Below are 24,164 nucleotides of genomic sequence, written 5' to 3'. Positions count from 1 at the left end.
CACCAAATGACCAGTGTGCACACACACACCTGCACACAGCAGAAAATCAAGAAATAAACTATTTTAATGTCAGCTGTCATGGAAGTTTTGTATCATTTCCCCAAAAAACACAAATTTTATTTTATGATTTAGTCTTTTTTTATTTAGAATTACTTAAGGAAAAGGAGACCTGAGTGCAGTGGCTCATACCTGTAATCCCAGCACTTTGGGAGGCGGAGGCAGGAGGATCACTTGAGCCCGGGAGTTTGAGACCAGCCTGGGCAATATGGTGAAAACCCATCTCTGTAAAAAATACAAAAATTAGCCAGATGTGGTAGCACGTGCCTGTGGTCCCAGCTACCCAGGAGACTGAGGTGGGAGGATTGCCTGAGCCCAGGAGGCAGAGATTGCAGTGAACTGAGATCACTTCACTGCACTACAGCCTGGGCGACAGAGTAAGATCCCATCTCAAAAAGAGAGAAAGGCAGACAGAAAAAGAAAGAGAAAAGAAAAGAAAAGAAAGAGGAGGGGAGGGGAGGAGAGGAATGGGATCCTGATATCTGGTATGGGGAAACTTAAGTGGATACATCTGAGAACTTCGAACCTCCAGTTTCCACGGAATGCTCTGGGCTAAAAGAAGTAGCCCCCTTTCCTTGCTAAGAGAAGGGCAGCTGTCCCTTGCCTGGACACTAGGCAAAGAGCCCCCAACAAGGCCTTACAGCAGGATGAAGTGTGTCATCATTGCTGCCCCACATTGACACCAGGCTATGGCCGCATCATGGCCCAAGGTCACAAGCACAATCTGCTCTGGGAGAATGATGTTTTTTCCAAAAATGTTGCAGGGGCTCCCTGGTAATTAAAAAAAAAAAATCCATACTTAAAAGCAACACACCAATAGAGGCAAGCAAACCATGTTTTTCATAAAACAACTATCAATGGTGATGGCACATGGATCTCCCCTTTCAGAACCCTGAGATTCTCAGGGCCGTTACCCTAAGGGCTTTCTGCAGACGAGGTAACTATCAGAATCACATGGAGAAGATCAGAGCCTGGAAGGACATTTGAGATTTTTTTATTTCAACCTTCTTCATTTACACAGAGACAAAACTGAAATTCAGAGAGTTCTGGTTTCTCAAGGCACACCACTAGTCAATAAACACAGAGCCAGAAGCTAGATCCAGCTCAGTGTTCTTTTAAAGCTTTAAAAATTCCTCTCTGCTAGTAAAGCTTACAGCCTGGCAAGAAAATAATATATACACACAAATACAGTTATAATGGTGAAAACTTGGAAACAATGTAAATGTCCAACAATACAGGCTTTAATTCTCTATAAAGTGAATATCAAATAGCCATAGAAAAGACATTAAACACCCAGAAGTGTTGCTAACTGAGCAAAAATACGCCATTTCAGGTCAGATGCAGTGGCTCACGCCTGTAATCCCAGCACTTGGAGGCTGAGGCAGACAGATCACTTGAGTCCAGGAGTTGGAGACCAGCCTGGCCAACACAGCAAAACTACATTGCAAGGTACATGGATGTGCTTTGGTCAAGGAATAGGCCGAGGCAGATAGCCAGGCCTGCATGGCTCGAGTTTGGTGTGCAAGCACACAGCTCCACTTGTAATATAACCTGTTTGTGTAAGTTCATACCTGGCTTTATGCCACTATTGTCTGTAAAAGGCATAACTACCCTGTTGACGTTGAGGATAAGAGATATGGCTCTTTGGGGCTTGGCTCAGCTTGGCTCAACATGGCTTGACATGATGAGCGCACTGGCACCCAGAGAAAGAGAGAGCCAAAGCTGTCCACTTTGCAGACAGATGGGAGGGAGCCAGGACACAGCTGGGCTTGCTCGTGCCCAGAGAGAGAAGGAGTTAAGCTGCTGACCCTGAAGGCAAGAGAGAGCCGTCTATGCAGCTGTGTGTGGGGGCAGCTGGCTCAAGATGCTGAGACAGGTGAACAATGTAAGAGTAAGATGCTAATAAGAGAGCTAGTGTAAGGAAGCTGTTAATGAGAGCTGCCGCTGAATAAAACTATCTTTCACCTGCGTATGTCCCCCCGGAGTGTTCTTTCTGCTCACCCACCCAATCCCCTCAGACTTCAGCATAGGCTGGACCTGGACCCTGGGATCTGACACACATAAAAATACAAAAATTAGCCAGTGTGGTGGCACATGCCTGTAATTCCAGCTACTAGGGTGGCTGAGGCACGATGATAGCTTGAACCCAGGAGGTAGAGGTTGCAGTGAGCCAAGATCATGCCACTGCATTCCAGCCTGTGCAACAGAGCATGACCCTGTCTCAAAATAAATAAAGTGAAAGACCATTTGTCCAGTATAAACTCCTTGAAAATATATACTCAAGCATAGAAAAGTCTAGAAATGTCATCAACGGTAATTTCAGGAAAGAATTCTAAGGTGACTTTTTTTGGTTATCTCCCTTTTTTTTTTTTTTTTTTTTGAGATAGTTCTTACTCTGTCACCCAGGCTGGAGGGCAGTGACGTGATCAGGGCTCACTGCAGCCTCGACCCCCCAGGCTTAAGCGATCCTCCCACCTCTGTCTCCTGAGTAGCTGGGACTACAGGCACATGCCACCACCCCTGGCTAATTTTTGTATTCTTGTATTTTTTGCAAAGATAGGGTTTTGCCATGTTTCCCAAGCTGGTCTCAAGCAATCTGCCCACCTCGGCCTCCCAGAGTGCTGGGATTACAAGTGTGAGCCACGTGTGCCAGGCCTACATTTTCTTTTCTATAATAGCCATGACCATGGGTTTCATGTACCAACTTTTTTTTTTTTAACAATTATATATACAGAGTATACTATGAAAAATGTTCAGAGAAAAAGAAGAATACAAAATTGTAAAAATCATATATAACTAGATTTTTTTTTTTTTTTTTTTTTTTTTTTTTTTTTTTTTTAAAGCAAGAAAGAAACTAAGTAGACTGTCCAGGAAGATGGTTACTTCCACTTTGTGTTTTTCTGCTGAACTCATTAGGAACTCTAAAAAGTTCCAGGAGTAGAATCGCAGGGTCAAAATATCCTGGCTTTAACTTCTGATTCAGAGAATCCTAACAACTTACACTGTCACCAGCAAGGTCTTTGACTACATGAGCAACTCTCACCTTAAAGCACTTCTCATCTGACATTAGCTGCTCGGCTTTCTGCGGATACCTTGACTCCAGAAGGCTTCTTGAGTTCTGTGTGTTCGGCTGGCCTCCGGTGGCCCCATTATTGTTTTCTGCCAGGTAAAGGTCAGTGTATCTGTATACACTGATCTATATACATCAGTGTATACAGATCTCATCACTCATGATATGCTGCAGCTGGAATCAAGCAAAGGCAAGTTGTTAGTGAACACGGAAAACATTTCTCCATTACACAGTCAATGTTCCTTTGACAGATCCAGTCACTCAACTCAAAAAAGGTTTTGGGTTTTTTTGGCTGGCAATTTTAGAAAATTCATCACAAAAACCACTGTATCATTTTTGGAGAATAATCAAGCTAAGATTTTCAACCATATCAGTGATTCATTGTAAAACTTTCATATCTATTTAAAATAAAAACCATAGAGAACTCAGGTTAATGTACTGTTTATTTAAAATTCTAAGGATCTTTAAATAATTTTCCATAAGTAATATATATATATATATATTTTTTTTTTGAGGCGGAGTCTCGCTCTGTCGCCCAGGCTGGAGTGCAGTGGCCGGATCTCAGCTCACTGCAAGCTCCGCCTCCCGGGTTTACGCCATTCTCCTGCCTCAGCCTGCCCAGTAGCTGGGACTACAGGCGCCCGCCACCTCGCCCGGCTAGTTTTTTTTTTTTGTATTTTTTTAGTAGAGACGGGGTTTCACCATGTTAGCCAGGATGGTCTCCATCTCCTGACCTCGTGATCCACCCGCCTCAGCCTCCCAAAGTGCTGGGATTACAGGCTTGAGCCACTGCGCCCGGCATAGGTAATATTTTTATAGCATTTTAAAATCATTTCGAATTTGCTTTCATACATATTCTCTCTCATTTGATCCTCATAACTGCCCTGGGAAGCAGGTTGGAGAGAGTTGAGGCCTGTTAGGAGACAGATTTACACAATGCATAAGAAAGCTCACTGTGAGCCACGTGAGGAGGGGACACTTGGAGAATCATGAATGCAATATCTATGTCTATATTCCCAGCCCAACTACAAAGCCTGAAACTCATTAGATATTTAAGAAATAGCTGCTGAATTATTGCCCACGGGCGCTCAGCTGAAGAAGCAGGGTTGGGACTAACAGTCAAGCTTCCTGACTCCTAACCCAATACTTCTCCAAACACACCACTTATTTTTCTATATCTGATGGAAAGTACTGTGCTTAAGTTGTGCATAATGTTAACTCACTTTTAATACAGGGCAATCATGATTGACCATATGTAGTTTTCGTGACAATCTTAGGAAACTAATGACTAGAAAGTTGAACTTTTCAGAGTTCCCATTCTCATGTCATATGCTATTTCTATTTTGAAATAAAAATCCTTCCAAATGAAACTTTATCCATCAAAATGACAGAGAAGTGAAAAATAGATAAAAGAAGAAAGCAAAATGTTAATTTCAATATCAGCCAGGCATGGTGGCTTATGCCTGTAATCCCAGCACTTTGGGAGGCTGAGGTGGGCGGATCACGAGGTCAGGAGATCGAGACCTCCTGGCTAACACAGTGAAACCTCAACTCTACTAAAAATACAAAAAGTTAGCTGGGTGTGGTGGCAGGCACCTGTAGTCCCAGCTACTTGGGAGGCTGAGGCAGGAGAATGGCATGAACCCGGAAGGCGGAGCTTGCAGTGAGCTGAGATCGCACCACTGCACTCCAGCCTCAGCGACAGAGTGAGACTCCATCTCAAAAAAAGAAAAAAAAAATTCAATATCAATTTGTCTATTTTACTTTAAAATTATAACCACCAAGCCATTCTATTTTTAGGGAGCTACATTCTCTGTGAAGTGTTAGAAACTGTGATAACTATTTATTCTTAACTTTAAGTCCTAAATGACCAGTATGTGTATTAGTAGATAACTGGACACAGAGCAAGGTCAGAAGGGTGACTGAGTGTGGCAGAAAGGGCAGTATCTCCAGCAACCACAGATGGATAAATGACAATGAGTCCAGATAATGGATCTGATGCAATCATTCAAATAATGCTTATGAATACTCGATAACATAGGGAAAAGCTTCAGATACAGTGTTGCAGAGAGAAAAAGGCAAGGTGGAAAAAATATATGGAAAACATGACTTCAATCATGCATACAGATGCTTCCACTTTATACTTCTTTTTTTTTTTGAGACAGGGTCTCACTCTGTCACCCAGGCGGAGTGCAGTGGCATCATGATCTCGGCTCACTGCAGCCTTGTCTTCCTGGGCTTAAGCAAGCTTCCCCCTCAGCCTCCTGAGTAGCTAGGACTACAGGCATGTGCCACCACACCCAGCTAATTTTTTGTATTTTTAGTAGAGATGGGGTTTTGCCGTGTTGCTCAGCCTGGTCTCAAACTCCTGAGTTCAAGTAATCAGCCTTCCTCGGCCTCCTAAAGTGCTGGGATTACAGGCATGAGTCACCGCCTCTACTTCATACTTTCTTGTTGAAGTAGACTGTATTACTGATGCCCCCCCACCACACCCTGTTTTTGGATATCCGGCCCCTCCTCGAGTCTCTGGAAAGGGCAGCACTACACATCCAGGGACAACTATGGAACTCCCACCCCCACTGCTAGGCAGATCAGATTCTCTATCCTCTCATTGGAAATGACCCAGAGAGTGTTCGATAGATGTTTTGCAGAGGAACATCTGTATGGAAAGGTCCAGTAACACTGGGACCAGGGCTACTGCCAGGGCAAGCCAAAGCCTGAGAGGCTGGAGGAGCCTGGAGCACGTGCCAAATGTCCATCGGCAGAGCAAAGCACAAGCATGGAGCACAGGTCCAGAGAAAGGCATGCAGGAGAGAAAAATAACCTCCCAGCCCAGTCCTTCCATGGTGTGATCATATGTTGAGTTCTGTATTTAGACGTCTGTGAGATTGCCTATTGTATTCTTAATACAAATCCCTCTTAAGCCAGCCAGAATAGGCTAAGATAAATGTAATTTTACTTGGCTGGAGTGCAGTGGCGCAATCACGGCTCACTGTAGCTTCAACTTCTTGGGCTCAGGTAATCCTCCCACTTCAGCCTCCCAAGTAGTTGGGACTACAGTCATGAGCCACCACACCCAGCTAATTTTTTGTATTTACCTCATAAAAATATTATATTTTTCAGAAGAAATCTTACATATTATACATTGAAAATCACTGAATGCTTTTTCTTCATCTTTTTTTCTGTGAATGTATAGGTGTTTGAGTCTCTTGTATTTTTTCTTTTACACAGGATATGGGCTTTTTGAAAACTATTTCATTATCTTCATCATCATTATTCATTACAGCCACTTCAGATTTTCCTCTCTCCAAAAATGTTGATGTGCAAACTGGTGTGAGGCCCTGGGTATCCGCAGTCTTCTCAGGAGGGTCAGGAGTGCCTAAAACTTCTTCTTCTTCTTACATAAAACCTGGCCTTTTGTAGACATCCGAAGATTTGTTTTTGAAATACTTTCCATTTTCTGTAAAATCAAAGGAGGAAAATCATAATGAATTCCTTTTCAAGCTAGTTCTTCCTGAGTAATCTTTCTTTCTTTTAAATCGCCCCTCCATCTGCAGCTTTTGTGTAAGTGCCGATTCTGATTATATGCTTCACTGATGGATATGATGGCTGCTTAAATGGAATATCCCAGTCTTTAAAGAGTTCTTTCTGACTTCCTCAGGTGGCATAAAATGACACTCCGAGAGTCTTTCACCAAACAGGTAGTTGTTCAACATTTCAGCAACTATCTTGGCAATATCCTCAGACTCCACTCCACACTTGCATAGCCTTTGCTATTTCCAGTCCTTTTCTTTCTGGATAGTCTGAACCTTGTAACAGTGCCACACTGGGAGAAATAGAATAGGATCTGGGTTTCGTTCAGTAGGTTAGGTAGGTGGTGCACATACACTACTTCAGGAATAAGTTGTTCTTGTTTGTTTTCCCAGGTTATCTGCTTGTGAACCTGTGCCATGTCTTTTTGAAACTTGGCATCTTCCTGCAGGTTCAGTGACAGGATTGGCCCAGCCAGGTTGGAAAAGGCCACCATGCCAAAAGTAGTGACACCAACTCCATGTAGTGCTCCCAGAAACACTCATTTTCTTGTATTTTTAATACAAGCAGGGTTTCACCACATTGCCCAGGCTGGTCTTGAGCAATCTGCCTGACCTGACTCCCAAAGCACTGGGATTATAGGCATGAGCCACAGCACCCACCCTTGACTTTGAAATATATGTTGTACATCCAGTCAGCAGTGAACTCTGGGGAAACACCAAAGATGAGGACAATGAGAGAAGACATACCTCCAATTAAAGGAGTAAAGAAGAGATGCTTGAACTTATGTTTTAAAACGTTACTGCAGGCTAGACACAGTGGCTCATGCCTGAGTCACAGCACTGTGGAAGGCTAAAGTGGGTGAACCGCTTGAGCCTAGAAGTTTGAGACCACCCTGGGTGACATGGCAAAACCCCATCTGTACAAAAAATACAATAAATTAGCCAGGCGCAGTGGTGCCTGTGGTCCAAGCTACTCATGAGGTGGGAGGTTAAGGCTGCAGTGAGCTGAGATCCACCACTCCACTCCAGCCTGGGCGACAGAGTGACACCCTGTCTAAAAAAACAAAAATAATAATAATTCACTGTTTTGGGGTTTGGGGTTTTCTGGATGAAACCTCTGTTTCCACTTAAAAAAAAAAGGTGGAGACAGTATGTATTACTGATTCAAAATCATAACCAGATGCTTAGAGTAAATAATTGTACCTATTGTTTCAAAAACCAACCTCAGGATTATTAAAAGTTAGTTTTATTGGATTTTTTTTTAAAGCTGAATGATTCACTTAGGTTTGTCACTTCCAAGCCCATGTTTTACTACTTTGTAACCTATTTGGAAGGAAAACTGCAGCTAAGATTATGATCCAGCCTGAGATGAGAAGTTTCACACAAATACACCACAGTATACCCCCCACCACAGTATGACAACACAGCGACCCAACCTTAGGCAAATGGTACCACTGCCAGCAAATGCATTTTTTTCTTTATTTCTTCTAAAAGCAGCAAATGCATTTAATGTTTTATTGAGATTCTCAACAACTGCCATTTGGTTTGTATAGCAAATTGTTTACAAAGTAACATTTTTCCATTTTTGATATTTTCATGAACATTATGTTCTTCAGTTTTAAAGCCCTGTCTCTCTCCCAAAGAAAGATTAATAACTACCAAATAACAATTATTTAGGAAAATAACAACAACAACAACAACAAAACAGCTTTTAACCACTTCTGGAACATGGGTAAGGGTCCAAAGTCAAGACCTTCTGGGCCCAATGGAGGTGCTAGGCTGCCTCAGGACACCATCAGCACTTCCCCATCCACAGCATCCTCAACAACTGGGAGCCATGCATGGACCCTGGGGGGCTTTCTGTTCCACGAGCTCCCCTCTCTTTTTCCTCTCCACCCTTGCTGTTGGGCCTCCCCTCCAAATCTGCCTAACAAAGGCAGCAGGGTCTTTAATACTGTTCAGCTTTGTAAATGGAGATAGGATACTCTAGAAAACCGAGAGATTCCCTGGTCCAGTCTGGGGAGATTGCTTGCTCAATCTATCGCGACCCTCTCACACAGACCCCCTTAGAGTTGTAAGCCCTTAAAAGGGACAGGAATTGCTCACTCAGGGAACTTGGCTTTTCAGAGGCAAGTCTGCCGAAGCTCCCAGCTGAATAAAGCTCCTTCCTTCTTTAATCCAGTGTCTGAGGAGTTTTGTCTGCTGCTAGTCCTGCTACATTTCTTGGTTCCCTGACTGGGAAGCAAGGTGATTGGTGAACTGTCGAGGCAGCCCCTTAGGTGACTTAGGCCTGCCCTGTGGAGCACCTCTGTGGGGGACTTCAACCGGCCTGAATAAGGCAGATCCAAAGAGGGCTGCCAGGTAGGCAATTGACCCAGAAGGATGCCTCGCCAGAGCAGCATGTGACAGGCCCCTGCAGAGGATCAACATAGTGGCTGAACACTGGGAAGGAACTGGCACTTGGAGTCCAGACATCTGAAACTTGGTAAAACTTGCCCACTTCTTTTGAGTGGAAGTGTGACCTGATCACCCACAGCATGCCTGTACCGGCACTTTGGTTTTTGTTTTTGACTTGACTTGGATTGCTTGATACTTTGGTTTTGACCTGGCTTGGATTTGTTGATACTCTGATTTTGGTTTTAAGCCTGGTTTGGTGTAAACTGTAAAATTGTGTGTGTTCCCTTTTTGCCCATTCTTTATTTTGTGGTGTGCGTGTGGTGTGAGTGTGGTGTTTTGTCTCAAGGAAGCATGGGTCAGGCACAAAGTAAACCCACCCCACTAGGAACTATATTGAAAAATTTCAAGAAAGGATTTAAGGGAGATTATGGTGTTACTATGACACCAGGAAAATTTAGAACTTTGTATGAAATAGACTGGCCAGCATTAGACATGGGTTGGCCATCAGAAGGAAGCCTGGACAGGTCCCTTGTTTCAAAGGTATAGCACAGGTAACCTGTAAGCCAGGAAGCCAGACCAGTTCCCATACATAGACACTTGGTTACAGCTGCTTTTAGATGCCCCCAACAGTGGTTGAGAGATCAGCAGCAAAAGCAGCTGGAAGAGGCAAAGAAAGACCAGCAGAGAGAGAGAGAGAGAGAGAGAGAGAGAGAGGAAAAGAGGTAAAGAGAGAGAGTAAGAGACAGAGAGACAAAGAGGGAGTCAAGGAGAGAGAGAGGGAGAAAGAGAGAGAGGCATAGAGAGAGGAAGAGACAGAGGCAAAAGGAAAGTCAGAGACAGAGACAGAAAGTCAAAGAGAGAAAGAAAGAGAGAAAGAGAGAGATATACAAGTAGTTAAAAAAAAGTGTACCCTATTCCTTTAAAAGTCAAGGTAAATTTAAAACCTATAATTGATAATTAAAGGTATTCTCTGTTACCCTATAACACTCCAATACCACTTTGTTGTCAGTGTAAATAAGGGCATACCCTGAAAGCACTGAGGCCACTGATAACCCATAGCCTTCCTGTCAAAAAATCCTTAACCCAGTATCCTGCAGATGGCCCAAATGCATTCAATGTGTAGCAGCAACTGCTTTGCTAACAGAAGAAAATAGAAAAATAAGTTTTAGAGGAAACCTCATTGTGAGCACACCTCACAAGTTCAGAAGAAACCTAAGTTAAAAAAAAAAAAAAGGCAAAAATGTAGCTTACTAACTTAAAAATCTTAAGGTATAGGGCTATTCTGTTAAAAAAACAAAACAAACAAACAAAAAAACATGATTTAACATTAACCACTGAAAATTCCCTTAACCCCACAGGTTTCCTAACAGGGGATCTAAATCTTAATTACCATACAAAGGTCCAACCAGACCTAGGGGGAACTCCCTTCAACACAGGATGATAGATGGTTCCTCCTGGGTAATTGCAGGAAAAAAAAAAAAAAAAAAAAAAAAGCCATCTATACAAATTCTAAGTTAGTTTGGACTAAACAAAGTCTTATTAATAGTAAAGGAAAACTGAAATCCCAAACTTACAAGACTTTCAACAAAGGTAAAGTTTGCTAAAAGTTAACAGTGTAACATGTATTATAGTAACTTCTAATCTTGTGGCCTTAGACAGTCTAGTCCACAGACATAAAGGAAGTTCACTTTGGAAAAGAGTGGGTATCATCTTTGAAAAAAAAAAAAGGAAAAAAAAGGGTGCAGAATTTATGTAGAAAGAATATTATATGGTAAATTCTTGTCCTGAAATAAATTAACTGGTTTTTTAAAGAAAGAAATGTTTATAGTAAGTCAGAAAGTTCAGACATGTCAAAGAATTGTCTGCAAAAGTCATGAAAAAAGAATTTATGCAAGAAATGTTGTATAATTTAAAAGTAATTAGGCCTCCTGAATGTAAAACTATTGAAAAAACAGTTTATGTGCAAGATGTTTAAGGAAAGTAAAATATACTTCTGGTAAAAGGATTATAAGGAGGCATAAGAATGTGGATTTTACCTACATTAAAAGGTTAAAAATTTTTTTGTTTTGAAGGTCTAGGTATGTTTTAAAATGTTAGTGGTAAAGAAAATTCTGCGTGTAAACATATTAGCTAAAGTTAGGGGCATCATCCAGTTTTTCTGTGAACTGGACCTTAAAGTAAAAACACAACGGGTTTTTCTTAAGGCACTAACCTGTTCTTTAACAAAAATTATAAAAGGTTAAAAAGAGTCTATAAAAATCTTACCTTATGGTCAGACATTAAAAATTGAATAAATATGTCTACTAAGTTTTATTAAAATTAAGTTTAACATTAATAACACACTAATATAAAGGTGAAATTTAGCTCATCGGGTATAAAAATCATACAGAAAGCATTGCCAAATATAAAATGGTATTTGGCTTTCTCTGCTCTAAAAACTAACAAAAATAAGTACTAAACGAAATTCCTCAGTAAGAAGGCACCAAGGACTATAAAGTCCACTGCTGATGCCCCCACATTTAAAACAAAAGGTCAATTTCTTAAAAATTATATACTTGGTTTATCTTCCACTTTCCTTTCCCTCAAAACTAAAAGTCTTTTAGGACATATACCGCATCTAAAATTTCGGTAAACCAGCACCAGCCTGAAGATCATGTTCTCATCAAAGGGTGGAAAGAAGGACAACTCAAGCCAGCCTGAGAAGGACCCTACCTTGTGCTCCTAACCACCGAGACTGCTGTTCATACAGCAAAGGGATGGACTCATCACACCTGAGTCAAGAAAGCACCACCCCCTCTAGAGTCGTGGGCCATAGCCCCAGGGGAAAACCCTACCAAACTAAAGCTAAGAAAAATTTAACTCTTTTATTTATTCTATTACTGTTTCCTCTTTCCTCGCTCTATTGCTGACCATCTAGTTATTAACATAACCAAGTCAATTTCACCCCAAACTATTGCATTTAATGCTTGCCTTGTTATATAACCTGTAGGGACTGACCAAGTCAAAGACAGCTCTCTAATTCAGAAAAGTACTTCTGTCCCTCCTGACTCTCCTCAGACTAGGCATTAGTAAATTAGGACCATTTAATCTGAGGACATTTTGATAAAGACCCCAGTGTCAGCCAGGAGTCTTGCTCATCCTCAAAGTAGAGCTTTTATTCTGTAGTTGGTCCAATGTTCTGTGACCACTAAAGAGCAAGGATGGACTGCCCCAACTGGTTTTTGTAATTTCCTAAAACCATACGTTCATTTTACTAGAGTATCATAGTTGTTAAAGGCTTAAAACAAACCTTGACAATTAAGACAGGATATCAAGATGTAAATGCCTGGTTGGAATGGATCAAATATTCCTTCTGCATGTTAAATGAAAGCAATTGTTATGCTTGTGTGCACGGCAGCCCAGAGGCCCAGATTATCCCCTTTCCACTAAGGTGGTCCTTCAGTCGACCAGGCATGGACTGCATGGTAGCTCTTTTCCAGGATTCTACAGCCTGGAGTAATAAGTTGTGCTAATCTCCCTCTCTGCTATATCCCAAAGTACGACACCCTGCGGGTCAGCCCCTGAGGGCCATCCAGCTTCTGTCTCCCAACACTAAGTTTACTTCATGTCTGTCAAGACAGGAAGGAAATTTAGTGTTTCTTGGAGACCTGAAGGGATGCAGTGAGCTTAAGAATTTTCAAGAGCTTACCAATAAGTCAGCCCTTGTTCATCCCTGAGCGGATGTGTGGTGGTATTGTGGTGGACCTTTACTGGACACTGCCAAATAATTGGAATGGCACTTGTGCTTTAGTCCAATTGGCTATCCCTTTCACCCTGGCATTCCGTCAACCAGAGGGAGGGCAGGTATTAGAAGAAGGATGGATCTGGTTATTGGATGGAAGAATAGCTGTGTCACAACTGCTAGGAGCTGCAGTCATACTGGCTGTGCATGAGACCACCCACCTAGGCCAAGAGTTACTTGAAAAATTAAGCTGGTACTTCTACATCTTGTGTCTGTCAGCCCTTGCCAAAACAGTGGCACAGCAGTGTGTCATCTCCCAGCAGCACAATGCTAGGCAAGGTCCAACTGTCCTGCCTGGCATACAGGCTTATATAACAGCCCCCTTTGAAGATCTCCAAGTAGACTTCACCCAGATGCCCAAACGTGGAGATCTCATCCCTAGATTTGGACAGCTCTTATGAATTGGTTCAGACAATGGGCTGATGTTTGTGGCTGACTTGTTACAGAGGACAGCAAAGGTGATCAGGTGTAGATCAAGGATTAGAACATAGCCCCCTTGCAGCCACAATGAAAAGGACCCCAGACCATTGTCTTGACCACTCCCACAGCTGTAAAAGTAAAAGGAATCCCAGCCTGGATCCACCACAGCTGCATGAAACCCACAGCACCTGAGACCTAGGAGGTGAGACCAAGCCCAAACAATCCCTGCAAAGTGACTCTGAAGAAGATGATAAGCCCTGCTCCAGTCACACCCAGAAGCTGACTGGTCCATGCATGGCCAAAGCACGAGGATACTCACCATGGGACTTATTTTCCTTAAATTTTGGACTTGTACAGTAGGGACTTCAACTGACCTTCCTCAAACTAAGGACTGTTCCCAGTGTATACATCAGGTCACTAAGGTAGGGCAAAAAGTTAAAATTTTCTTTTTCTTCTACAGTTATTATAAATGTGCTGGAACTCTAAAAGGGACTTGTTTGTATAATGCCACCCAGTACAAGGTATGTAGCCCAGGAAGTGACCAGCCTGATGTGTGTTATAACCTATCTGAGCCCCCCATGGTCACAGTTTTTAACATAAAATTAAAAACAGTCATCTGGTGGGGTCTAGGCCATAGTAAAAAGAATCCATTTAGTAAATTCTCAAAGTTGCAAACTGTGTGGACCTACCCAGAGTCCCACCAGGACTGGACAGCCCCCACTGGATTATACTGAATATGCAGGCATAGAGTTTATGCCAAATTACCCTACCAGTAGGCAGGTAGTTGTGTTACTGGCACTATTAAACCATCCTTCTTCCTACTGCCCATAAAAACAGGTGAACTCCTGGGCTTCCCTATCTATGCTTCCTGCAAACAAACACAAACAAACAAACAAACAAAAAAAGCTATAGGTAATCGGAAAGACAATAGATGGTCCCCTAAAAAAATCATACAATACTATGGGCCTGCTACTTGGGCACAAGACAGCTCGAGGGGACACCAGACCCCCATTTACATGCTTAACCAAATCATACAGTTACAAGTTGTCTTAGAGGCTGGGTGCAGTGGCTCACACCTGTAATCCCAGCACTTTTGGGAGGCTGAGACAGGTGGATCACGAGGTCAGGAGATTGAGACCATTCTGGCTGACACCATGAAACCCTGTCTCTACTAAAAACACACAAAAAAAATAGCCAGGTGTGGTGGTGGGCACCTGTGGTACCAGCTCCTTAGGAGGCTGAGGCAGGAGAATGGCATGAACCCAGGAGGTGGAGGTTGCAGTGAACTGAGATGTGCCAGTGCACTCCAGCCTGGGTGACAGAGTGAGACTCCATCTCAAAAAAAAAAAAAAAAAAAAAAAAAGACAAAAGAAAAAAGAAAAAAAGGGAAATAATCACTAATAAAACCGGCAGAACCTTGACTATTCTGGCCTGCCAAGAAACTAAGATGAGAAATGCTATCTATCAAAACAGATTGGCTCTCAACTACTTGCTAGCACTGAGGGAGGGGTCTGTAGGAAATTCAACCTTACCAATTCCTGTCTACACATAGATGTTCAAGGGCAAGTAGTTGAAGACATAAAGATATGACAAAATTGGTACCTGTGCCCATGCAAGTGTGGCATGGATTTAATCCTGGGGCCATGTTTAGAAAATGATTTCTGGTGCTAGGAGGATTTAAAACTCTTATAATAGAAATTATAATAGTAATAGGAACCCGCTTACTACTCCCTTGTTTGCTACCTGTACTCCTTCAAATGATAAAAACCTTCATCACTACTTTAGTTCACCAAAATGCTTCAGCAAAAGTGTACTATACAAATCACTATCGATTTGTCCTACTAGAAGACATAGGTAGTGAGGATAAAAGTGAGAACTCTCACTAATGAGTGAAGTTCTCAAAGGGGGGAATAAGGGAGGAGACCACCTCTCATATTGTCTTATGCCCAATTTCTGCCTCCAAAGAAAGAAGTGAAAACTAAAAGGCAGAAATGAAATCCACAGGCAGATAGCCCAGCATGTGCCCTGGGCCTGATAGTTAAAAATCAACCCCTCACCAAACTGCTTGTGTTATCTATAGATTCCAGACATTGTATGGAAAAGCATTGTGAAAATCCCTGTCCTGTTCTGTTCCATTCCAATTACTGGTGCATGCAGTCCCTGGTCATGTACCCCTTGCTTGCTCAATCAATTATGACCCTCTCACACAGACGCCGTTAGAGTTGTAAACCCTTAAAACGGACAGGCAGTGCTCATTTGGGCAGCTCAGCTTTTGAGATGCAAGTCTGCCGAAGCTCCCAGCTGAATAAAGCTCCTTCCTTCTTTAACCCAGCGCCTGAGGAGTTTTGTCTGTGGCTCGTCCAGCTACAATATGTCATGAACCAACCTCAAAAACATTAGCTAAGTAAAAAAGCCAGACACAAGACCACATGCTGTATAATTCCATTGACTTGAAATGTCCAAAAAAGGCAAATTTATAGAGACAGAAATGGGCTGATTTACCTCAAGAGGCAGGGATTCAAGCTCTCTAGACTACATGTGATACATACATGAGAAAAAATAAGGAAAAGAAAAGAAATTTAAATATAAATAAATGAAAATAATATGTCTCCCTGATTATAAAGAAAATCACATTCTTTTTGTAATAATTTGGAAGACAAATATGAAGAAAAGTCTCTAATTTTGCCACTCAAAACATTCTGGTTTGTTGCTTTTTATACTTTTTCATGCATATAAACATTTTAAAAAGTAGAATTGTTATATAGTCTTTTGTCACTATGGCAGCAAATCTATCTTTGGCATCATTTTTAATAGATTGATGTATATTAACTTAATCATTGCCACCCCAGAAGTAAATTTTCTTACATATATTTTTTAATGGATTCGAGCAAGCATTTTTGGAATGAATTCAAAGAAGTAGAATTTCTGGAGGAAAATAACATAAAACAGTTTTAGGGTTTTTAATAGAAATTTAAAAATTATCCTGCAGAAAAATTGGTTCAGTTTATACTCCCAACAACAGTGGCAGAGCTGCAGTTTCCCCCTTCCATTTGTCCTCTTTGCTGGTCTGTAAGCAGAAAATATCACTGTTTTCATCACATTTATTTGGTTTCTAATGCTTTTGAATCTTTTTTTTTTTTTTTTTTTTTTTTTTTTTGAGATGGAGTCTTGCTCTGTCATCCAGGCTGGAGTGCAGTGACATGATCTCAGATCACTGCAACGTCTGCCTCCTGGGTTCAAGCTATTCTCCTGTCTCAGCCTCTCGAGCAGCTAGGATTACAGGTATCCACCACCATGCCTGGGTAATATTTGTATTTTTAGTGGAGACAGGGTTTCACCATGTTGGCCAGGCTGGTCTCACATTCCTGACCACAGGTGATCCTCCTGCCTTGGCCTCCCAAAGTTTTGGGATTATAGGCATGAGCCACTGTACCCAGCCTGCACAGCTAACTTGTAATGAGACCACCTTAGACAAGTTACTTACTGTCTCTGAGCCTCCATGTTCTCATCCATGAAATGGGTTTAATCACCCAGATTTGTTGAGATAATTAAAAGAGAGAATATCTGCAATGCAACAGCACCATGCTAACACAGTTGACTCATCAGTTTCAGTGCTGGTCTGTCCTCTCTCACCTCTGATTGCGAGGCCCCTTGCTGTCCTTTTGCCACCACCAGCAGTGTGTTCCCCCAGGAGACTGCCATCAGTTGCAGGTTTCTTTTCTCTGTTTGGTACGTCCCTTTCCCAGGCACCCAAGCAAGGGCCACTCATTATGATACAGAGCTCTGACTTTAAGCTTTGAGTCCCCAGGTGTGACTTATGGCCAGTTCTTGTCTGATCTGTGCCCCACTTTCTCATGTCCAAAATGAGAAGACAGCCAGTTCTCTCCAATGCCTTTCCTATGGCTTTAAGAGGAGGTATGTACTTCTCACTTGGAGGAGGGGCTGGCAAAACCACTTGAATTTTAATTTGAATCGAGGCATCTTGGCAGAGGTTGTAAAATGTCCTCTCATGGTTCAAAGAAGAGGATAATGCCCTGCCTGCTCCTGGTATCCCTTTCAGAGGTTAAAGGCCTTTCCATTATTTTGTGACACTAAAGATCCTGAGCTGCTGCCTGCCTTTTCCCAGCTTCGTAAAAGCATCTTAATTAAGGCCAATTTCAGAAGGCACTAGATGGTCTTCAGTTTTGTTTCCACAGCTATTTCACATGGATCACAGCCAATTACCTGCTTTTGTAATTTGGTCTCCATTTCATTTATCTAACAATTTGGAGTTTGTAGGTTTTCTTGGAGAAAGAAATCTTCAGTCATTTGTGTATGCAGGTGGAGTGGTGGTTTTGGAGGGGGAATCATTTCAGGCAATGAAGCAGAATCTGCTCCATGTCAACAATGCAACCATGGAGGGGAGCTCAGTGGCCAGCATAAAATGAGTTATGGCCACCCCAAAGCTGGCAGTGCTGTAGTTTGCTTGTGAAGCACTTTGGGGAGATGCAAGAGGAGGTTCACAGAAGATAAGGAGGATGCGTTCTCCTCCATGGAAGCCGTCACCACCAGTGTGAGTAGCAGCTGAAAGGACAGAGAGGAAGAGAGAGGCCTGCAATCCCAGAAAGAAAAACATCCATGAGTGGAGCTGCATATTGTGAGTTGGATTCAGCTCATTGAATCAGCAGATCCTGGGATTCCTGTGATGACAAGAGTGCCTGGTTTATATCAGAGACACAAAGGAAGGGATGCCTCAAAGGTAATGAGAAAGACACTGGACTAGAGCTCAGAAAATGTGAATAAATTTTGTCTCCTGTGTGACTTTGCATAATTCACCTCCTTACTGTGTTTCTCCATCTGTACAAGCAGACAGTTGGACTAGATTAAGGGATGCCAATAGGATTCAAATCATGGACTGGGACCAAGTGGCTGCTTGGAAATCTGTGTAGAAAGGATTCTGAGGTAGACCAGGCTTGTGAGGGAAACATCCTGCTATTGATTAGCAATGTCTGCCATGAGCATGGGTTTGGGGACTAGAGGCAAGTGTGCCAAGAATTTGCTATCTCTGGACAAGATAATCTCTATAGTTACTTTCAGCTCTAAAACATATATTGTGACCCCATGACATAAACAGACCTGAACAAAACCTTGTTAAATCAACATCTGATAACAAATCTGAACCAGAATAAGTCAATTATCACATTTATTATGGATCAATCATATTAAAAATTAGAAATTTTGAGCTGCCAACTTGCAACCAAATTGTCACTTGTATTATTTAATAAATTAGTATTTTGTTGAATTTTTTTTAAAAAAATCATAGCTTTCTGAAGGGACAAGCTTCTCTTTGTTTCTCTTGGGTGGAGAAATATGACTAAATGTGACTAAAATTGCCAGATGGGAATCTTCCTGGTTCAGTTTTCTATGTGTACCTTCTATCTGCAGTAATTTAAAGAAGGGTTCTTTAAGTCAGGACTTCATGAAAATGACAAAAGGAAAATGTCAGGAGAGATGTTTACATCCTTACTGTAAATTTTAAAACAGTTTATAATTTCCTACAGGTAATTTTGAGGTTGAATATCTTTCCCTTCAAGTGTAGATAATTGGATCGATCTTATCCCTGGTTCATGACACACTCTCCCATTGGTAAAATGCAGGAGCATTTTAATATGTCTGTTTATTTTAAAAATACAATAAGCACTATTTTTAAAGGAAACTCACTATGGAAAATTAGTTAGGACCTTGACAACTTGCAGCTGGTGACACACCACTGTCCCATGTTCCCAACTCCCTATTACTTCCCCCTACCACAGGGAATCACTTTCCTGAATCTCACATTCTTAGTTCCCTTAAGTTCCTTTTTTCTTTTCAAAATCGTGGTAAAATACACATGGCATGCAATTTCCCATCACTACCACTGTTAAGTGTGCAGTTCAGTACTAAGTGTATTCACACTTCTGTGATTTGTCTCCAAGAACTCTTTTCTTTTCTTTTCTTTTTTCTTTTTTTTTGAGGCAGAGTCTAGCTCTGTCACCCAGGCTGGAGTGCAGTGGCCAGATCTCAGCTCACTGCAAGCTCCGCCTCCCGGGTTTACGCCATTCTCCTGCCTCAGCCTCCCAAGTAGCTGGGACTACAGGTGCCCGCCACTTTGCCCGGCTAGTTTTTTGTATTTTTTAGTAGAGACGGGGTTTCACCGTGTTAGCCAGGATGGTCTCCATCTCCTGACCTCGTGATCCGCCCATCTCGGCCTCCCAAAGTGCTGGGATTACGGGCTTGAGCCACTGCTCCTGGCCTCCAAGAACTCTTTCCATCTTGCAAAACTCAAACTCTACACCCATTTATAACTCCCTGTTTTCCCCTCCTTCCAAGATGCTGGCAACCACCATTTTACTTTCTATTTCTGAGTTTGACTACTCTAAATATCTCCTACAAGCAGAATCATACAGTATTTGTCTTGTTGCGCTGGTTTATTTCACTTAGCATAATGTCTTCAAGGTTCACCCATGTTGTACCGTGTGTCTTTTGGCTATTGTGAATAATGCTGCCATGAAATGTGTGTACAGATGTCTCTCTTCCCCTAGAGATACAGTTTTTTATTTTATCTTTATACAATCTTCCCCTAGAGGTACAGTTTTTTATTTTATCTTTATATAATCTTAAAGTATATATACACATTATGTGTTTAAATTTTACTTATTTACTTTTTTTTTTTCTTTAGAGACAAGGTCTCATTCTGTTGCCCAGGTTGGAGTGCAGTGGTGCAGTCATGGCTCACTGTAACCTTGAGCACCTAGACTCAAGAGATCCTCCCACCTCAGCCTCATGAGTAGCTGGGACTAAATGCCTGCACCACCATACCCAGTTAATTTTTCTAGCTTTTGTAGAGACAGAGTTTTGCTGTGTCGCCTAGGCTGGTCTTGAATTCCTGGCCTCAAGCAATCCTCCTGCCTTGGCCTCCCAAAGTGCTGGGATTACAGGCATGAGCCAACATGCCCACATTTTCTTTTCCAAGTTATATAAAGTATGCTGTATGTATCCTTCTGGAACTTGCTTTTTTCACTTAATATTATATTGCTAAGATTCATCTTTATTGTTGTTTATAGCTGGCATTCATTCTTTTTGAATGCTTGTGACATCATCAGAAGATAGAGATCCTGGGATCTCTTAAGAACTGCTGCTGGGAGTATACACTGGTATGACCACTTTGGAAAACAGTTTGGCTCCATCTCATAAGGTTGAATATTCACACTCCTCCCAGCCCAGCAATTCTACTCTACATCCAAGAGAAATTCTTGCCTATATAAAACAGGGGATGTGGACAATGAATGTTCCTAACAGCTCTGTTCAAAATAGCAAAAACCTATTTCCCATGAACTGGAGAGTGAGTGACTAAATTGTGGTTTTTATTCCCTTTGATTTCCTGTAGTCTTATGATGCAAGTGGCTTTCCCATGGCTAGCTTGGGGAGGGAGATACTCTTGGCAATTGAGTCTGTGGTAGCAGTCCTGCTTAGCCCTAGGGCAACAGGTGCTGCCCAAAACAAGAGTAAATAGAATAAAGTGCCCCATTGAGGCAATGCGCTGGGTCCCTTGAGGTACAGGTTTTTACCTGTAGGAAATAGCCATCATACAAATCAGTCTTTTCAAATGCTTCTGTGACTGGGCTGAGTCCAAAGGACACTCTCTCCCAAAACATTACAAAGCTTATTGGGGCTACCATTTATCAAGCATTTATCATGTGCCTGATCATGTACTAGTGTACTAATTAAATGCATTATTTCATTTATTTATTTATTTATTTATTTATTTATTTTCTGACTCATTCATTTATTTGAGATAGGGTCTCTCTCTGTTGCCTGGGCTGGAATGCAGTGGTGCAATCATGGCTCACTGCAGCCTCAAACTCTTGGGCTGAAGTGGTCTCACCTCAGCCTCCCTAGTAGCTGGGACTACAGGCATAAACAATTAAGTCCAGCTAATTTTTTAAAATACATTTTTGGGCTGGGTGCGGTGGCTCATGCCTGTAATCCCAGCACTTTGGGAGGCTGAGGCGGGTGGATCATGAAGTCAGGATATCGAGATCATCCTGGCTAACATGGTGAAACCCTGTCTCTACTAAAAATGCAAAAAATTAGCCAGGTGTGGTGGCGGGCACCTGTAGTCCCAGTTATTCCAGAGGCTGAGGCAGGAGAATGGCATGAACCCGAAAGGCAGAGCTTGCAGTGAGCTGAGATCATGCCACTGTACTCCATCCTGGGCAACAGAGTGAGACTCTATCTCAAAAAAAAACCAAAAAAAATTTTCCTAGAAATGAGGTCTGGCTTTGTTGCTCAGGCTAGTCTCAAACTCCTGGCCTCAAGCGATCCTCCCCCTTCAGCCTCATTATTTCATTTAATCTTCACCATCACCCTATAGGAGTGCCTGGGGGAAGGTGCTCCACACAGTAGCAATGTAGCAACCTCCACTCATAGTGACAGTGAGACTCAGTGTAGTCAAGCAACTTCTCAAAGGCCACACAGCTGGAGGGTGGCTGAGCCAGGATGAAGACCTGGACTCTAAAGCTGGTGCGCCAGTAAATGAGAAAAATCTCTTGAGCGTTCAGGGTAGCTTCCTCCCAAGAAATCTTTCTCCAAAGGTTCTAAAAACAATGACAGACCCATCTTTCATAAAACAGACAAAACTAGCAGCCCCTTCATTTTAGAGTGGGGGGTAAAGGTCAGCTAAGCTCCAGGGCATCCCATTTTAATCCTACATATTTATAAGGCAACTGCCAGCACAGCACCCCAAACCTAAAGAACCCTGCATAGCTGTCTCTGTGGGGCAGGGCGTGTCCATGGATGTAAACAGTTTCCAGTGTGTCCTTATGGGCCAGTGGCATCACCCTCAGTCACATGTTAAAGGGCAGCTAGGCCTGGCCTGCTGGGCACCATCATGAGAATCTACTGAGCTTTCAACTAGTTTATCTGTTGTTTGCAGTGAAAGATGCCCTGACAAGAAGTAGTGTGGGTGGGAAAAGTTCTGATTTGAGGTCCCCTGATCCAGGCATGATCTCCTTCCCCAGTCGCAGGAATCAGGGGACTCCATCTGTAAACACAGGCTCAAGCCATGCCCCCCAGCTCCCTCTTTCAACCAGATGCCACCCTCTGCTTCTCTTCCATAGACAGCCTAGAGGTGCCAGCAGTCCCTTAGGATCTGTGCCCTCGGGCCTGGCTTAATTTTTTCCTTTCCAAAGAGCCATCTGTAGGGCCAGAGACGGGCAAAGCCTGACTCATCACTGGATGCCAGTTCCTTTGCCTGACTTTCAGTGATTCCTACCTTACCCTGGGTTTTTATGTTTCTTGTCTCAACACTATCATTTCTCATTCCTCCACAAGTTGAATTGCTCACTCCAGCCAATTGAAGTATGCTCTTCTTGACACAGTTAGCTCTAGGCACATGGTTGGTGCTAAAAAGAAAAAAAAAAGAGCATTATGTCAATTTCATTGATTAACAAAAGTGATGGCTCCACTGCAAAGTAAAGTTGATACTGCCTGGGCCTCTGAGTTCAACAGCCTTTTAGACAAATGGCTCTGAGCTAAAACATGAGCATACACACATATGTATCTGTCTCGATCTGATGAAATAATCTGGATACTTGGTTGTTATCCTTGAGCATTTTCCTGCCTCATTAATATATGTGTAGCCAGCACAATAATAATCATAGCTAATAAGGGCTAAAGCTGAGGACTTTCCTGAGCCAGATAGTAGCTTTTCACATAGACTCTCATTGAATAATTTGTTTTTCAGATCAAGAAACTGAGACTTACTATCACATTTGGGATTAAGTTAAAAAAAAAAAAAAAAAGAAAGAAACTGAGGCTTAAAGCTGTCAAGTATTTCAAAGCCAGCAAGTGGCTCAATCGGAACTTGAACCCAGGCAGTCTAGCCCTGGGATCCTGTGCCCTTACCCAATATCCAGTGTTGGCTACACAAAACTAATGAGTACATGTTTTCAACTATAGGTTAAGTGAGTGACATATTTTTCACTATATTTTATGTAGGTGACTTTCAGTTTGGGGGTATTCTACTTACACAATCTATTGAGCTGGATATTAACTGAGAACAAACAGAAACTAATGAACTCTGAAAAACATAAAACATGAGCCACATGATGTCACTGCAAACATGATGTCACTGCAAAAGACAAAACAGCACATAGCCTTCTTGTGAGTGTATTTTGCTTACAGTCCATGAGGACTGAACTCAGCCTGAACTCAGCAGTGCTGTTCCCTTGGGAGACAGACACATACATACATACACACACACACACACACACGTTAGTGGTTTTGTGCCCCCCACCCCGCACCCCCAACACACACACACGCACACACGAGTTGGTGGTTGTGCTGCCCGGAGCCTCCAGTCCGCCAGTGCCAGAAACGGACCAGATGGGTCCAGCAGTGCTGAGTCAAGGCTAGGAGGGGGCAGCCAGAAGCGCACTCATGCTCCAGACTCTTGCACCTGCGGAAATGGGTGGGCACTGGGAGCGCGGGGGTAAGGAGTGAGAGGGAAGGGGGTAAGGTGGGGGCAGCCCTTTCCCAGGCGGTAGAGGGGGCGGTGGTGCTGTTGCCCTTTTAAGCTGCGGCTTGACAGGAGCCGCGCCTCCTGTCGGTGGAGTCGGTTACAAGGGGAGCAGCCGCCCAGGCCTCCACACAGCTCCCCGCAGAGGCCTCGGTGCCCCTTACCATTTTCCAGCCGTGCTCCGACTACAGTGGAGGCAGTGGGGAGAGGCAGAGCGGCCAGAGCTCCGCCGGGCTGTCCTGCCGGGTGGTCGTGGCCATGACAGGGGCTCCGGATCGGCTCACCTTCCGCGCCCCTCCCGCCGGAAATGAGGGTAAGATGTCCCTGTCAGGGTTCAAGGCCAAGCTGAAGTTGCTACCCTCTATCTTC

The 24,164-nt window shown here is 42.7% G+C and overlaps 1 protein-coding gene, 1 long non-coding RNA gene and 1 pseudogene across 20 annotated transcripts in view; 1 reads left to right on the top strand and 2 right to left on the bottom strand.

Annotated features, from left to right (window-relative positions):
• Window positions 1–2,873: 2,873 nt before the first annotated feature.
• On the bottom strand, window positions 2,874–24,088 carry LOC112423645 (uncharacterized). The gene is made up of 3 exons (XR_011626216.1): window positions 23,960–24,088; window positions 22,556–22,680; window positions 2,874–3,301 (listed from the first exon to the last, which is right to left on the bottom strand). It is a non-coding gene; the product is annotated as an uncharacterized lncRNA (long non-coding RNA).
• LOC139364390 (MKI67 FHA domain-interacting nucleolar phosphoprotein pseudogene) lies at window positions 4,852–9,783 on the bottom strand (annotated as a pseudogene).
• LOC105464719 (golgin subfamily A member 6-like protein 4) overlaps window positions 23,590–24,164 on the top strand; it is a 67,227-nt gene continuing 66,652 nt past the window's right edge. For 16 of the 19 annotated variants that reach the window (XR_011626203.1, XR_011626201.1, XR_011626205.1 and 13 more), the window contains exon 1: window positions 23,974–24,108. The gene's annotated coding sequence lies outside the window, so the exon portion shown is untranslated. Of the gene's footprint in view, window positions 23,769–23,969; window positions 24,109–24,164 lie in introns of those variants that run through there. The other 3 variants (XR_011626190.1, XR_011626198.1, XR_011626197.1) reach the window with 3 other exon arrangements.

This window comes from Macaca nemestrina, chromosome 7 (assembly GCF_043159975.1).
Source record: "Macaca nemestrina isolate mMacNem1 chromosome 7, mMacNem.hap1, whole genome shotgun sequence".
NCBI lineage: Eukaryota > Metazoa > Chordata > Mammalia > Primates > Cercopithecidae > Macaca > Macaca nemestrina.
Note: the sequence above shows the minus strand (reverse complement) of the source record. Positions and strands in the feature narration are given on the sequence as shown.